This window comes from Bombina bombina, chromosome 11 (assembly GCF_027579735.1).
Source record: "Bombina bombina isolate aBomBom1 chromosome 11, aBomBom1.pri, whole genome shotgun sequence".
NCBI classification, from domain to species: domain Eukaryota; kingdom Metazoa; phylum Chordata; class Amphibia; order Anura; family Bombinatoridae; genus Bombina; species Bombina bombina.
The window spans coordinates 173694001-173711275 of NC_069509.1; the positions used below are offsets into that span (position 1 = coordinate 173694001).

The 17275-nt window shown below is 39.9% G+C and overlaps 1 protein-coding gene across 1 annotated transcript in view; it reads left to right on the plus strand.

Annotated features, from left to right (window-relative positions):
* The window catches only part of SNX29 (sorting nexin 29), a 1109599-nt gene that overhangs the window by 475287 nt on the left and 617037 nt on the right, over positions 1-17275 (plus strand). The gene's annotated exons all lie outside the window — the stretch shown is intronic.

Genomic DNA, 17275 nt, shown 5'->3' on the forward strand with positions numbered 1-17275 from the left:
AGAGAATCACAAATATTGTTGCTCTTTAAGGGTTAATACACCCTCCAGTTGTTACAAAAGAGAGGGCAGAAAGAGCATATATTTTAATATTGCACTATTGTTTGCTTATAACTGTGTGTCAAATCCATGCAAAAGCGTTAAACACATATTTAAACTTAGTTCCAGAGCAGCAATACACTACTAGGAGGTAGCCCAGACCTTTCCGAATGTCCCAATTTGAGAGGGACTGTCCCTAATTCTGAGCTCTGTTCTGCTGTCATTCTGAAACAGCCATATGTCCAGATTTGCAGACACATCCTCTACCTGTCCAGACACACCCTCTACTTGCCCAGACACACCCTCTACCTGACCAAACACACCCTCTACCTGCCCAAACACACCCTCTACCTGCCCAGATGCGCCCTCTACCTGCCCAGACGCGCCCTATTTGCCCAGACGTGCCCTCTACCTGCCCAGACGTGCCCTCTACCTGCCCAGAAGCGCCCTCTACCTGCCCAGACACACCCTCTACCTGCCCAGACACACCCTCTACCTGCCCAGACGCAACCCTCTACCTGCCCGAACACACCCTTGATCCAACCCACTATCCACCTACGGCCCTGCCCCAATCCAACACGACCCCACTCACAAAGCGGTGACTTTGGCTATCTATGTGTGGATGGGTGTCTTTCGGTAATTATGTTTTGAATACTTAAAATACTCTCAGCTATGGTTTGGCACTTTATGTATTTATATAAAGTTCTAAATATATGTATTGTACTTATATTTGCCATGATTCAGGTTTCAGTATATTTCCTTTTGCAGACTGTCAGTTTCATATCTGGGAAATGCATTTTTTTAGGAAAATTTATTTCTTACCTGGGGTATAGTCTTTTTTCAATTGGCTGTCATTTCAAATAGCGGGCAGAATTAGGCTCGCGAGGGCGCAAAATGCCAAAGTATATTGCATCATTTTTTGCGCAAGATTTTTTTGGTGCAAAGTTACGTTCGATGATGCAAATTCGTCATTTCCGGCGTCTTTGTCAACGTTGAATCCTTTCACAAGGTTGCGTCTTCATTGACGCAAATGTGTAATTTCCGGATGTTGTTAGCGCCAAAATGTTTTCACTGTTTGTTTGTGCATCATACTTGGCACCAAATATTTTCATTATTTTAAAACCCCATTCCTATATGCCCCTTTTTTCTCTATCAGAGGGCTATGCTGTTTGCATGTTTTTCCCATTCCTGAAACTGCCATATAAGGAAATTGATAATTTTGCTTTTTATGTTATTTTTTTCTCTTACATTTGCAAGATATCTCAATCTGATCCTGTCTCAGAAATCACTGTTGGAACCCTGTTGCCTGATAACAGTTCTACCAAAGCTAAGTACATTTTGTTGTAATCTTGTGGAGATTATATCTCCAGCTGTGGTTTGTAATAAGTTGTCATGATAAACTTTTACATGCAGAGAATATGTCCATCAGTAATAGTACATTGCCTGTTGCTGTTCCTTTAACATCTAATGTACAAGATATACCTGTGAATTTATAAGAATTTATTGCTAATTCTATTCAGAAGGCTTTGTCTGCCATTCTGCCTTCTAATAAATGTAAAGGTCTTTTAAAACTTCTCATAAAGTTGATGAAATTTCAAATGACCGGCAACATGCTAAATTATCCTTCTCTGGGAGGATCTATCTGATTCAGAAGATCCTTCCTCATATATTGACACTCACAAATCTACTTATTTATTTAAAATGGAGTACATTTGTTCTTTGTTAAAGAAGTGTTGATTATATTGGATATTGAGGAGACTAGTCCTCTTGATATTAAAACTAGTAAACATTTAAATTCTGTTTATAAACCTCCTGTGGTTATTCCACAGGTTTTTTCTAGTTCCTGGTGCTATTTCTGATATGATTTCTAAGCAATGGAATAGGCCTGGTACTTCTTTTATTCCTTCTTTAAAAGTTTAAAAAAAAAAAAAAATTGTATCCTTTGCCAGTTGATGGGGCTATCTCTACTCTTGCTTAGCGTACTACTATTCCTATGGAAGATAGTACTTTTTTTAAGATCCTTTAGATAGGAAACTTGAATCTTATCTAAAGAAAGCCTATTTATATTCGGGTCATCTTCTCAGGCCTGCATTTTCTTTGGCTGATGTTGCAGCTGCATCAACTTTTTGGTTGGAAATTAGCGCAACAAGATTATGATGCCATTTTTTTCATCAAAATTGATGTTAAATTAGTTATTTTAGCTAGAAGAGCTTTGTGGCTTAAATCTCGGAATACTGACATGTCTTCTAAATCCAGATTGCTATCTCTTTCTTTCCAAGGTAATACGTTATTTGGTTATCAGTTGAATTTGATTACCTCAACTGTCACTGGGGGAAGGGAGTTTTTTTTGCCTTAGGCTAAGACCTAAGGGTAAATCTAAAGCTTCTAACCGTTTCGTTCCTTTTGACTAATAAGGAACAGAAACCTATTCCTTCCCTCAAGGAATCTGTTTACAATTGGAAATTTTCTTCAAATTGGATTATATCCAAGCCTTTTAAGGAACCAAAAGCCAGCCCCTAAGTCTGCATGTGGGTGCGGCCCTCATTCCAGCTCAGCTAGTAGGGGGCAGTTTAAGATTTCTCAGGGGTACCGAATAGGATTCAGAGTAAGACAGACCTCCTGTGAGAAGATATTTTCTCTCACGCATTCCAGCAAATCCAGTAAAGGCTCAGGCTTTCCTGAAGTGTGTTTTAGGAACAGGGTTTGGGGTTTTATTCAAATCTATTCATTGTCCCAAAGAAAGAACATTTATTCAGGCCAGTTCTGGATCTGAATTTTTTTTTGAATCATTATGTAAAAGTACCATTTTCAAATGGTGATTATAAGGACTATTCTGCCTTTTGTTCAGTAAGGGCATTATATGTCCACCATAGATTTACAGGGTGCATATCTTCATATTCTGATTCATCCAGTTCATTTTCAGTTTCTGATATTCTCTTTTCTAGACAAGCTTTACCAATTTGTCGCTCTTCCTTTTGGCCTAGCGACAGCTCCAAGAATCTTTCTCCAACATTGGTGTGTCCGGTCCACGGCGTCATCCTTACTTGTGGGATATTCTCTTCCCCAACAGGAAATGGCAAAGAGTCCCAGCAAAGCTGGTCACATGATCCCTCCTAGGCTCCGCCCACCCCAGTCATTCTCTTTGCCGTTGTACAGGCAACATCTCCACGGAGATGGTTAAGAGTTTTTTGGTGTTTAAATGTAGTTTTTATTCTTCTATCAAGTGTTTGTTATTTTAAAATAGTGCTGGTATGTACTATTTACTCTGAAGCAGAAAAGGATGAAGATTTCTGTTTGTAAGAGGAAGATGATTTTAGCAGACAGTAACTAAAATCGATTGCTGTTTCCACATAGGACTGTTGAGATGAAGTAACTTCAGTTGGGGGAAACAGTTAGCAGACTCTTCTGCTTAAGGTATGACTAGCCATATTTCTAACAAGACTGTGTAATGCTGGAAGGCTGTCATTTCCCCTCATGGGGACCGGTAAGCCATTTTCTTAGTCAAAAACAAACAGAATAAAGGGCTTATTATGGGCTAAAAAACTGGTAGACATTTTTATGGGCTAAATCGATTCCTTTATTTGTGCATATTAGTCAAATTTAGGCTAAAAATTGACATTTATAATCTTGGGGAACGTTTATAAAACAGCAGGCACTGTATTGGACACCTTTTTCAGTCAGGGGGCTTTTCTAGTCTTACAGGCCCATTTATCAAGCTCCGTATGGAGCTTGAAGGGCCGTGTTTCTGGCGAGTCTTCAGACTCGCCAGAAACACAACTTATGAAGCAGCGGTCAAAAGACCGCTGCTCCATAACCCTGTCCGCCTGCTCTGAACAGGCGGACAGGAATCGCCAGACATCAACCCGATCGAATACGATCGGGTTGATTGACAGCTCCCTGCTGGCGGCCGATTGGCCGCGAGTCAGCAGGGGGCGGCGTTGCACCAGCAGCTCTTGTGAGCTGCTGGTGCAATGTTAAATGCGGAGAGCGTATTGCTCTCCGCATTTAGCGAGGTCTTGCGGACCTGATCCGCAGTGTCGGATCAGGTCCGCAAGACCTTTGATAAATGGGCCTGATAGACTGAGCCTCATTTTCGCGCCATTAATGCGCAGTTGTTTTTTGAGAGCAGAGCATGCAGATGCATGTGTGAGGATCTAAGAATCTCTGAAAAAGCTTTTAGAAGGCGTCATTTGGTATCGTATTCCCCTCAGGGCTTGGTTGGGTCTTAGCAAAGACTGTATCTGGGACTGTATAGGGGTTAAATTGAAAAACGGCTCCGGTTCCGTTATTTTAAGGGTTAAAGCTCTGAAATTTGGTGTGCAATACTTTTAAGGCTTTAAGACACTGTGGTGAAAATTTGGTGATTTTTGAACAATTCCTTCATACTTTTTCACATATTCAGTAATAAAGTGTTTTCTGTTTGAAATTTAAAGTGACAGTAACGGTTTTATTTTAAAACGTTTTTTGTGCATTATTGACAAGTTTAAGCCTGTTTAACATGTCTGTACCTTCAGATAAGCTATGTTCTATATGTATGAAAGCAAATGTGTCTCCCCATTTAAATTTATGTGATAATTGTGCCATAGCGTCCAAACAAAGTAAGGACAGTACTGCCACAAATAATGATATTGCCCAAGATGATTCCTCAAATGAGGGGAGTAAACATGATACTACATCATCTCCTACTGTGTCTACACCAGTTTTGCCCATGCAGGAGGCCCCTAGTACATCTAGTGCGCCAATACTTATTACCATGCAACAATTAACCGCTGTAATGGATAACTCCATAGCAAATCTTTTATACAAAATGCCTACTTATCAGAGAAAGCGCAATTGCTCTGTTTTAAACACTGAAGAGCAAGAGGACGCTGATGATAATTGTTCTGTCATACCCTCACACCAATCTGAAGGGGCCATGAGGGAGGTTTTGTCTGAGGGAGAAATTTCAGATTCAGGAAAAATTTCTCATCAAGCTGAACCTGATGTTGTGACATTTAAATTTAAATTAGAACATCTCCGCGCACTGCTTAAGGAGGTGTTGTCTACTCTGGATGATTGTGACAATTTGGTCATTCCAGAGAAATTATGCAAGATGGACAGGTTCCTAGAGGTTCCGGTGCCCCCCGACGCTTTTCCTATACCCAAGCGGGTGGCGGACATAGTAAATAAAGAGTGGGAAAAGCCCGGCATACCTTTTGTTCCTCCCCCTATATTTAAGAAATTATTTCCTATGGTCGACCCCAGAAAGGACTTATGGCAGACAGTCCCCAAGGTCGAGGGGGCAGTTTCTACTCTAAACAAACGCACTACTATTCCTATCGAAGATAGTTGTGCTTTCAAAGATCCTATGGATAAAAAATTGGAAGGTTTGCTTAAAAAGATTTTTGTACAGCAAGGCTACCTTCTACAACCAATTTCATGCATTGTTCCTGTCACTACGGCAGCGTGGTTCTGGTTCGAGGAACTAGAAAAGTCGCTCAGTAGAGAAACTCCATATGAGGAGGTTATGGACAGAGTTCACGCACTTAAATTGGCTAACTCTTTTATTTTAGATGCCGCTTTGCAATTAGCAAAATTAGCGGCGAAAAATTCAGGGTTTGCTATTGTGGCGCGCAGAGCGCTTTGGCTAAAGTCTTGGTCAGCGGATGTGTCATCCAAGACAAAATTACTTAACATTCCTTTCAAGGGTAAAACTTTATTTGGACCTGATTTGAAAGAGATTATTTCAGACATCACTGGGGGAAAGGGCCACGCCCTTCCACAGGATAGTTTTTTTAAGGCTAAAAATAAGCCTAATTTTCGTCCCTTTCGCAGAAATGGACCAGCCTCTAATTCTGCATCCTCTAAGCAAGAGGGTAATGCCTCACTACCCAAACCAGCCTGGAAACCAATGCAAGGCTGGAACAAGGGTAAGCAGGCCAAGAAGCCTGCCACTGCTAACAAGACAGCATGAAGGAGTAGCCCCCGATCCGGGACCGGATCTGGTGGGGGGCAGACTCTCTCTCTTTGCTCAGGCTTGGGCAAGAGATGTTCAGGATCCTTGGGCGCTAGAAATAGTTTCTCAAGGTTATCTCCTGGAATTCATGGAACTACCCCCAAGAGGAAGGTTCCACAAGTCTCACTTATCCTCAAACCAAATAAAGAGACAGGCATTCTTATATTGTGTAGAAGACCTGTTAAAGATGGGAGTGATACACCCAGTTCCAATAAAGGAACAAGGAATGGGATTTTATTCCAATCTGTTCGTAGTTCCCAAAAAAGAGGGAATGTTCAGACCAATTTTGGATTTGAAGATCCTAAACAAATTTCTCAGGGTACCATCGTTCAAAATGGAAACTATTCGAACGATTCTACCCACCATCCAGGAAAGTCAATTTATGACTACCGTGGATCTAAAGGATGCGTACCTACATATCCCTATCCGCAAGGAACATCATCAGTTCCTAAGGTTCGCTTTTCTGGACAAACATTACCAGTTTGTGGCTCTTCCATTCGGATTAGCCACTGCTCCAAGGATTTTCACAAAGGTGCTAGGGTCCCTTCTAGCGGTTTTAAGACCAAGGGGCATTGCAGTAGTACCTTACCTGGACGACATTCTAATACAAGCGTCGTCCCTGTCAAAGGCAAAGGCTCATACGGACATCGTTTTAGCCTTTCTCACATCTCACGGATGGAAGGTGAACAAAGAAAAGAGTTCTCTGTCCCCGTCAACAAGAGTTCCCTTCTTGGGAACAATAATAGATTCCTTAGAAATTAGGATTTTTCTGACAGAGGTCAGAAAATCAAAACTTCTAAGCTCTTGTCAAGTGCTTCATTCTGTTCCTCGTCCTTCCATAGCGCAGTGCATGGAAGTAATAGGATTGATGGTTGCAACAATGGACATAGTTCCTTTTGCACAAATTCATCTAAGACCATTACAACTGTGCATGCTCAAACAGTGGAATGGGGATTATACAGACTTGTCTCCAATGATTCAAGTAGATCAAAAGACCAGAGATTCACTCCGTTGGTGGCTGACCCTGGACCATCTGTCCCAGGGAATGAGCTTCCGCAGGCCAGAGTGGGTCATTGTCACGACCGACGGCAGTCTAGTGGGCTGGGATGCGGTCTGGGAATCCCTGAAAGCTTAGGGTCTATGGTCTCGGGAAGAGTCTCTTCTCCCGATAAACATTCTGGAACTGAGAGCGATATTCAATGCTCTCAGAGCTTGGCCTCAACTAGCAAAGGCCAAATTCATAAGGTTCCAATCAGACAACATGACGACTGTTGCGTATATCAATCATCAAGGGGGAACAAAGAGTTCCCTGGCGATGAAATAAGTGACCAAAATAATTCAATGGGCGGAGGATCACTCCTGCCACTTGTTTGCGATCCACATCCCAGGAGTGGAAAATTGGGAAGCGGATTTTCTGAGTCGTCAGACATTTCATCCGGGGGAGTGGGAACTCCATCCGGAAATCTTTGCCCAAATAACTCAATTATGGGGCATTCCAGACATGGATCTGATGGCGTCTCGTCAGAACTTCAAGGTTCCTTGCTACGGGTCCAGATCCAGGGATCCCAAGGCGACTCTAGTAGATGCACTAGTAGCTCCTTGGACTTTCAACCTAGCTTACGTATTCCCACCGTTTCCTCTCATTCCCAGGCTGGTAGCCAGGATCAATCAGGAGAGGGCCTCGGTGATCTTGATAGCTCCTGCGTGGCCACGCAGGACTTGGTATGCAGACCTGGTGAATATGTCATCGGCTCCACCATGGAAGCTACCTTTGAGACAGGACCTTCTTGTTCAAGGTCCATTTGAACACCCAAATCTGGTATCCCTCCAACTGACGGCTTGGAGATTGAACGCTTGATTCTATCAAAGCGTGGGTTTTCAGATTCGGTGATAGATACTCTGGTTCAGGCCAGAAAACCTGTAACTAGAAAAATTTACCATAAAATATGGAAAAAATATATCTGTTGGTGTGAATCCAAAGGATTCCCATGGAATAAGATAAAAATTCCTAAGATTCTCTCCTTTCTTCAAGAAGGTTTGGAGAAAGGATTATCTGCAAGTTCTCTAAAGGGACAGATCTCTGCTTTATATGTCTTAATACACAAAAGACTGGCAGCTGTACCAGATGTTCAAGCATTTGTTCAGGCTCTGGTCAGGATCAAGCCTGTTTACAGACCTTTGACTCCTCCCTGGAGTCTAAATTTAGTTCTTTCAGTTCTTCAAGGGGTTCCGTTTGAACCCTTACATTCCATAGATATTAAGTTACTATCTTGGAAAGTTTTGTTTTTGGTTGCAATTTCTTCTGCTAGAAGAGTTTCAGAATTATCTGCTCTGCAGTGTTCTCCTCCTTATCTGGTGTTCCATGCAGATAAGGTGGTTTTGCGTACTAAGCCTGGTTTTCTTCCTAAAGTTGTTTCTAACAAAAATATTAACCAGGAGATAGTTGTACCTTCTTTGTGTCCGAATCCAGTTTAAAAAAAGGAACGTTTGTTACACAATTTGGACGTTGTCCGTGCTCTAAAGTTCTATTTAGAGGCTACTAAAGATTTCAGACAAACATCTTCCTTGTTTGTTGTTTATTCTGGTAAAAGGAGAGGTCAAAAGGCGACTTCTACCTCTTTCCTTTTGGCTTAAAAGCATCATCCGATTGGCTTATGAGACTGCCGGACGGCAGCCTCCTGAAAGAATCACAGCTCACTCCACTAGGGCTGTGGCTTCCACATGGGTCTTCAAGAACGAGGCTTCTGTTGACCAGATATGTAAGGCAGCGACTTGGTCTTCACTGCACACTTTTGCCAAATTTTACAAATTTGATACTTTTGCTTCTTCGGAGGCTATTTTTGGGAGAAAGGTTTTGCAAGCTGTGGTGCCTTCCGTTTAGGTGACCTGATTTGCTCCCTCCCTTCATCCGTGTCCTAAAGCTTTGGTATTGGTTCCCACAAGTAAGGATGACGCCGTGGACCGGACACACCAATGTTGGAGAAAACAGAATTTATGCTTACCTGATAAATTACTTTCTCCAACGGTGTGTCCGGTCCACGGCCCGCCCTGGTTTTTTAATCAGGTCTGATGAATTATTTTCTCTAACTACAGTCACCACGGTATCATATGGTTTCTCCTATATATATTTCCTCCTGTCCGTCGGTCGAATGACTGGGGTGGGCGGAGCCTAGGAGGGATCATGTGACAAGCTTTGCTGGGACTCTTTGCCATTTCCTGTTGGGGAAGAGAATATCCCACAAGTAAGGATGACGCCGTGGACCAGACACACCGTTGGAGAAAGTAATTTATCAGGTAAGCATAAATTCTGTTTTTCTAAGGTTCTTGATGCCCTACTCTCTGTAATCAGAGAGCAGGATATTGCGATGTTTCCTTATTTGGAAGATTTCTTGGTATTAGCTCAGTCTTTCTATTCTGCAGAATCTTACATGAATCAACTAGTGTTGTTTCTTCAAAAACATGGTTGGAGGATCAATTTACTAAAAAGTTATTTGATTCCTCAGACAAGGGTCACCTTTTTAGGTTTCCAGATAGATTCAGTGTCCATGACTCTGTCTCTAACAGAAAAGAGACGTTTTGAATTGGTTGCAGCCTGTCGGAACCTTCATTCTCAGTCATTTCCTTCAGTAGCTATGTGCATGGAAGTTTTAGGTCTCATGACTGCAGCATCGGACGCGATCCCCTTTGCTCGTTTTCATATGAGACCTCTCCAGCATTGTGTGCTGTACCAATGGTGCAGGGTTTTTTCAAGGATATCACAATTTATATCCTTAAATCCCAATGTTTGACTATCTCTGACTTGGTGGTTAAATCACCATCATATAGTTCTAGGGGCCTCTTTTGTTAGTCTAACCTGGACTGTGATCTCAACAGATGCAAGTCTTTCAGGTTGGGGAGTTGTTTGGGGATCTCTGAAAGTGCAAGGGGTTTGGAAATCTTTAGAGGCGAGATTACCAATCAATATTTTGGAACTCTGCGCGATTTTCAGGGCTCTTCAGATTTGGCCTCTGTTGAAGAGAGAACTGTTCATTTGTTTTCAGACAGACAATATCACAACTGTGGCATTTGTCAATCATCAGGATGGGACTCATAGTCCTTAAGCTATGAAGGAAGTATCCCGGATACTTGCTTGGGCGGATTCCAGCTCCTGTCTAATTTCTGTGGTTCATATCCCAGGTATAGACAATTGGGAAGCGGATTATTTCAGCCGTCAGATTTTACATCCGAGGGAGTAGTCCCTCCATCCAGATGTTTCTTTCTCAGGTTGTTCAGATGTGGGGTCTTTCAGAAATAGATCTGATGGCTTCTCATCTAAACAAGGAACTTCCCAGGTTCCTGTTCAGGTACATAGATCCTCAGACGGAAGCAGTGGATGGTGTTATCAACCTGTTTATATTTTTCCCGCCTTTAGTTTTTCTTCCAAGAGTGATCTTCGTATCATCATGGAGCAATCGTTTGTGTTGCTGGTGGCTCCAGCATGGCCTCACAGGTTCTGGTATGCGGTTCTTGTTCGGATATCCAGTTGTCAACCTTGGCCACTTCCATTAAGGCCAGACCTTCTGTTTCAAGGTTCGTTATTTTTCCATCAGGATTTCAAATCTTTAAATCTGAAGGTATGGAGATTGAACGCTTAGTGCTTAGTCATAGAGGTTTCTCTGACTTTGTGATTAATACTATGTTGCAGGCTCATAAATCTGTTTCTAGAAAGATTTATTATCGAGTTTGTAAAACTTACATTTCATGGTGTTTCTCTCAAATTCTCTTGGCATTCTTTAAGAATTTCTAGATTTTTACAGTTTCTTCAGGATAGTTTGGATAAGGGGTTGTCTGCAAGTTCTTTTAAGGTACGAATCCCTGCTCTTTCTTTTTTATTTTCACAGGAAGATTGCTAAGCTTCCTTATACTCACTGTTTTGTTCAGGCTTTGGTTCATATCAAGCCTGTCATTAAATCAATCTCTCCTTCTTGGAGTTTTATTTTGTTTTTAAAGGCTTTACAGGCTCCTCCATTTGAGCCTATGCATTCTTTGGACATTTAAATACTTTCTTGGAAAGTGTTGTTTCTTTTGTCCATCTCTTTTGCTAGAAGAGTTTCTGAATTATTTGCTCATTTGTGAAACTCCTTTCTGATTTTTCATAAGGATAAGGCAGTTTTGCGGACTTCATTTAAATTCGTATCTAAGGTTGTGAATTCTAACAACATTAATAGAGAAATTGTTGTCCTTTCTTTGTGTCCTAATCCTAAGAATTCTTTGGAAAGATCCTTATATTCTTTGGATGTGGTGAGAGCTCTGAAATATTATGTTGAAGCTACTAAAGATTTCAGGAAGACTTCTAGTCTATTTGTTATCCTTTCTGGTTCTAGGAAAGGTCAGAAGGCTTCTGTCGTTTCTTTGGCATCATGGTTAAAGCTTTTGACTCATGCTTATTTAGAGTCGGCACAGGCCCCGCCACAGAGAATTACAGCTCATTCTACTAGTGAAAAAGGGTGTGTGTACAAGCGCTAAGGTAATCCCCAAGCTGTATCCAAACAGAGATCCTAACCAACCTCCAAAAAATATGCACAAGTAGTAAGAAGTGAATACAGCGCCAACAAGAGGCCAAGGGATAAATATACTCACAGAGAGATAAAAGAAGATTATTTAATGAACCATGTTAAAAAGCATCAGTAATAAAAGACTATATATAAAAAATGTAAAAAGCACATATAAATAAAATTACAAATACAGGAATATCTTACAGAAGCGGCTCAAAGGGCCAAAGCTGATAATTACAATAAAAACAGAGGTAATAACAGGTGATCAGTGTGAGTGGTACACCAGAATAAGAGTGTATACTAATAAAACAGAATTAGCCTAAGTACAACTGTAGCAAGTGCATCAAGCAAAAAACTAATAAACAATAATACAAACAATAGTGTTCAAAATTAGTGTTACAAAAATAGTGTTCCAAAAAATAGAAAAATGCACTGCAGTGCAAAAAAAGGGGGGTAGCAAAATAATTGTATAGATACAATCAAATAGTGAGTGAGTGCAAATGGATATAAAAATGCTAGCTACTTTATCCAGTGAGGTTAAGATATAATTAAATAAAATACACAATATGCAATAACATAAAAAATAAAATACACAATATGCAATAACATAAAAAATAAAATATAAAATATAATCCAAAAAAGTATTCAAAAAGTTGATCAACAAATGTTAGTGAAGAACAAAAATAAGTCAATCAAAACAAAAAAAAATGGAAAAAATGGGTGATGAAAAGCAAGGTGAAAGTGAGGAAATTGATTCCTTCCAATGTTAGTTACTTTAACAGATCCAAATTCCTGAGTGTGGTTGCTGAAGTAGCTGATTGGATCCTAGCACCTGTCAGCTGCTCCTATGGTATCCTAAAAAGTGTCCCTGTAAAAAAAGAAATTCACAACATAGTGTATCCAATATGAGAATGAAGTAAAGATTAAAGTAATGCTTACCAATATGTCAACGCGTTTCTGCCCTCAAAAAAGGGCCTTTCTCAAGACTAGAATATTGGTAATGGCAGCTGGCCTTATATACAGTTTAGAAGTAGCCTATATGGTAGTTTAATTGATTAATTGTATTGTTTGGGCGCCAAATCCCTCCACTTCCTGTGTAACATCTAAAAGATTCCCCCATAAAGTGTAGTATCACTTCCTGTGTAACATCTAAAAGATTCCCCTCCACTTCCTGTGTAACATCTAAAAGATTCCCCCATACCTTCTGGGAAGCAGGGAAAGCAGTAATGCGTGGAGAAATTAAGGCTTACATGGTGAAGCTCACGCGCAAACTCAAAGCAAGGGAGACACAGTTAGCAAATCAGCTTAGAAACGCATATAATAGATTCCTCCAAGCCCAGAATCCAGTAAACTGGAATAAATACATCGCCTTTAAAACTGAACGAGAGGATTTTCTCAGAGAAAAATGGGCGGGGGAAGATTTTAAGCTTAGAGCCAAGTACCAAGGGCACCAAGGGGTTTCAGCTAAACACTTAACAAAAATAATAAAGTTCCGACAAAAAAAAAGTATCATATCAGCAATTAAGGACGGGAATAAGGTATTAACACAATCTGCAGACATTCAGGATGCCTTTTTTAAATACTTTCGCAATATTTACACTAGTGGTGGAATTAATGAAAGGGCTAAGGCACAATTCTGGGAACAAATTAAATTACCTAGTATTTCAGCGGAGGATCTTAATCAAATCAATGCGTCAATAACGGAGGTAGAAATAGTCAGGGTGATACAAAGGATAAAGACAGGAAAAGCACCCGGCCCGGACGGCCTTCCGATTGAATTTTATAGAATATTAATAGACACAGTGGGCACTGTACTAAAAAACCTATATAATGACTACTTTTTAAGGCAAGCGTTAAAATCCCCATACTTTGCTGATTCTATCGTGACTCTTATACATAAGAAAGGGAAAGATCTTGATGAGTTATCATCATATCGTCCAATATCCCTGCTAAACCAGGACTATAAAATTTTTATGGCAATTATAGCCGACAGGTTAAAAAAGGTCGTGGGTAAGCTGATTCATACGGATCAGGCAGGCTTTATTCCAGATAGGAATGCGGTTCGTAACATGAGAAGAGTCTTAACAACGGTGGACCGCTGTCGCCAGATCTGTCAGCCGGGCAGTAAGGATTACCACAATTCAATAAAAAAAGATCTCGCTTTAGTCACTATAGATGCTGAAAAAGCGTTTGATTCCATTGAGTGGAATCATCTTATAACCTCTCTTGAAAAATTTGGTTTTTCTGGCAGGGTGGTAGATCTGGTGAGAGTGGTCTACAGCAAGCCGAGATCCCAGCTTTTAGTGAATGGGGAGTTAACACAGCATATCACTCTAGAAAAAGGAACACGTCAGGGCTGCCCGTTATCCCCGGTTCTATTTGACCTGGCCTTGGAACCCCTGGCAGTTCATCTACGGCAAACAATACAACCTGTTAAGATAGGCAAGGAAAAGATGCTTATATCATTATACGCAGACGATATTCTCCTGTTTATACAAGATACTGCAAAGTCTATCCCTCGTGTCCTGCAAATCATTGCAGACTTTGGTACATTTTCAGGATATAAAATTAACCCTAAAAAGTCAGAGCTATTATGGGTAAACAAAACACGGCAAAGCTCTAACTACATCTTCAGAGAAGTTATGGCCATTAACTATCTAGGGGTTAAGATCACTAGGAACCCTGGTGAATGGTATCATATAAATTATTCCGAATTATTTGATAAGATCCAAGACGATCTGAACAAATGGAATCTATATTTCCTGTCAATATCGGCCAGATGTATGATAATTAAAACAATTATATTCCCGAAAATATTATTTCTATTGCAGAACCTTCCCCTCTTCATCTCAAGAAAAGATATAAAGAGATATAATAAAGCTTGTACCTCTTTTATTTGGGGAAAAAAGAGACCAAGAATAGCCCTAGATAAAATGAGTAATGCAAAACAATACGCAGGGTTTGCTCTCCCCAACATCAAGCATTATAATATAGTTGCCCTGGCAAAATTTGGACTAGACTGGCTTACAAACGCAGATTACGTAACATATTGCAATTTAGATGCAGAATTAATTAGCCCTTTTAGTCCACAAGCTATATTACACTGCCCATATAGGAAGCTACCTCAGAATGTAGCGGCAATGTTAACATTTGTCAATATTATTAAAGGCTGGCAGTTATACTGCCTTTTAGTAGGACAGGAATATCGTGTGTCCCCACATTTACCGATTATCGGGTGTGTAAATTTCCCACCGGGATATAATTATGGAATATTTTCTGAATGGAAGGAAAAGGGGCTGAGTTATTTCGTGCAGTTGAAGAACGATAGGGACGGTCAGACGTGTACCTTTCAGAGATTAGTAGAACAATATCATTTACCAACAAACAATTTTTATGCTTACTTACAAGTACGTCATTATATAGAAAAAGTTAATAGAGAAGTAACAGCTGAGTGGGGATTGGCCCAAATAGCTTCGGGCGTTAAACTTTACCAAGCAGGCAAACATTCAATCTCCTGGTGGTATCAAAAAATTTTAAATATAAAAGGGCCGATATATATCAATCAAGCGAAAGACAAATTTAATAAGTACTTCGGCACGTTACAAGCTGAGACAATATTAGAGAGTATTAAATTAGCAGCTGAGGCGACCTCATGTACTAGCTGGAGGGAGTCTCAATGCAAAATAATAAACAACTATTATTTGACCCCAGCAAGAATGGCCAAGTGGACCGAGGCAAATAGTGGGAATTGTTTTAGATGCGCTAAGGCAGGAGCAGATCTTCTGCACTGTATCTGGAAGTGCCCTAAAGTAAGGCAATATTGGGCAAAGGTTCAGTATTGGCTGAACCGCCATCTCCAAAGTAAAGTAGAATTACAGGCTGAGCAGATATTCTTTTTAACAAAGTCAGCTAACGGGGGTGAGAAAATGCTGGTCAATATAGTAATACTGGTATCACGTGGTTTGCTATTTAAAAAATGGAGACAAAAAGAAGTCCCCTGTATTAGGGAAGTCAGCAATATAATTAAAACCCAGATGTGTGTGGAAAGGCAGAATCTTAAGAGTGACTCAGAAAAACAATATAAAAGTTACTTTAAAAAATGGAGGAGTCTGATCAGTTCATGGGCCCCAGAGCAGCAGACCCGATTTCTGGAGCCTTTTCAGAATGCAGTTCCATTTCTAAATCTGATTATAGCTGAGGTAATACCTAGGTCCTGGTTAAAGGAAAGATCTAATGACAGGGGCTTATTATAAAAAAAAAAAAATTTTTCATTTTTCTTTTTTTTTTTTTTTTTTTTTTTTTTATTTTTTATTTTTCTCTCTCTCTCCCCCCATCTCGCGCCACCTCCCCCCACCCCGCCATCCCTTATCGATTCTCTGATATGTTTAACTGGGCGCTCTGCCCATGTAGTCACATATAAAGTGAAACTTGGTGTTTTTTTTTTTTTTTTTTTTTTTTTAAGATGTGTTCTAGTGTTTCTTTCTTCTTTCACTATTTTGTTTTCTCTGTGGAATAAATGTTTTAATAGTTAGCCATAGGTCTAGAACACAAGTGGCTTAGGCTAGGAAAAGGGAGGTCAAGATCCAATGTTAGGTTTGATTGTTTTTTTGTTGTTTTTCTCCTTTTCTGTAGATGTAGACACGGACCTTTTTGTCACAGAAATGAATTTGTATAGGTGACATAGATTTATCTTGTTAGAGATATTTTTTTTTCTTGGTTGCTGTACATTTGAGTATCTTTCTTGATCCATGTTGTAATTTGATTTCAATCTCAATAAAAAGATATTAAAAAAAAAAAAATAAAAAAAAATAAAAGATTCCCCCATAAAGTGTAGCATCACTTCCTGTGTAACATCTAAAATATTCCCCTCCACTTCCTGTGTAACATCTAAAAGATTCCCCCATAAAGTGTATCATCATGGAGCAATCGTTTGTGTTGCTGGTGGCTCCAGCATGGCCTCACAGGTTCTGGTATGCGGTTCTTGTTCGGATATCCAGTTGTCAACCTTGGCCACTTCCATTAAGGCCAGACCTTCTGTTTCAAGGTTCGTTATTTTTCAATCAGGATTTCAAATCTTTAAATCTGAAGGTATGGAGATTGAACGCTTAGTGCTTAGTCATAGAGGTTTCTCTGACTTTGTGATTAATACTATGTTGCAGGCTCATAAATCTGTTTCTAGAAAGATTTATTATCGAGTTTGTAAAACTTACATTTCATGGTGTTTCTCTCAAATTCTCTTGGCATTCTTTAAGAATTTCTAGATTTTTACAGTTTCTTCAGGATAGTTTGGATAAGGGGTTGTCTGCAAGTTCTTTTAAGGTACGAATCCCTGCTCTTTCTTTTTTATTTTCACAGGAAGATTGCTAAGCTTCCTTATACTCACTGTTCACTGTTTTGTTCAGGCTTTGGTTCATATCAAGCCTGTCATTAAATCAATCTCTCCTTCTTGGAGTTTTATTTTGTTTTTAAAGGCTTTACAGGCTCCTCCATTTGAGCCTATGCATTCTTTGGACATTTAAATACTTTCTTGGAAAGTGTTGTTTCTTTTGTCCATCTCTTTTGCTAGAAGAGTTTCTGAATTATTTGCTCATTTGTGAAACTCCTTTCTGATTTTTCATAAGGATAAGGCAGTTTTGCGGACTTCATTTAAATTCGTATCTAAGGTTGTGAATTCTAACAACATTAATAGAGAAATTGTTGTCCTTTCTTT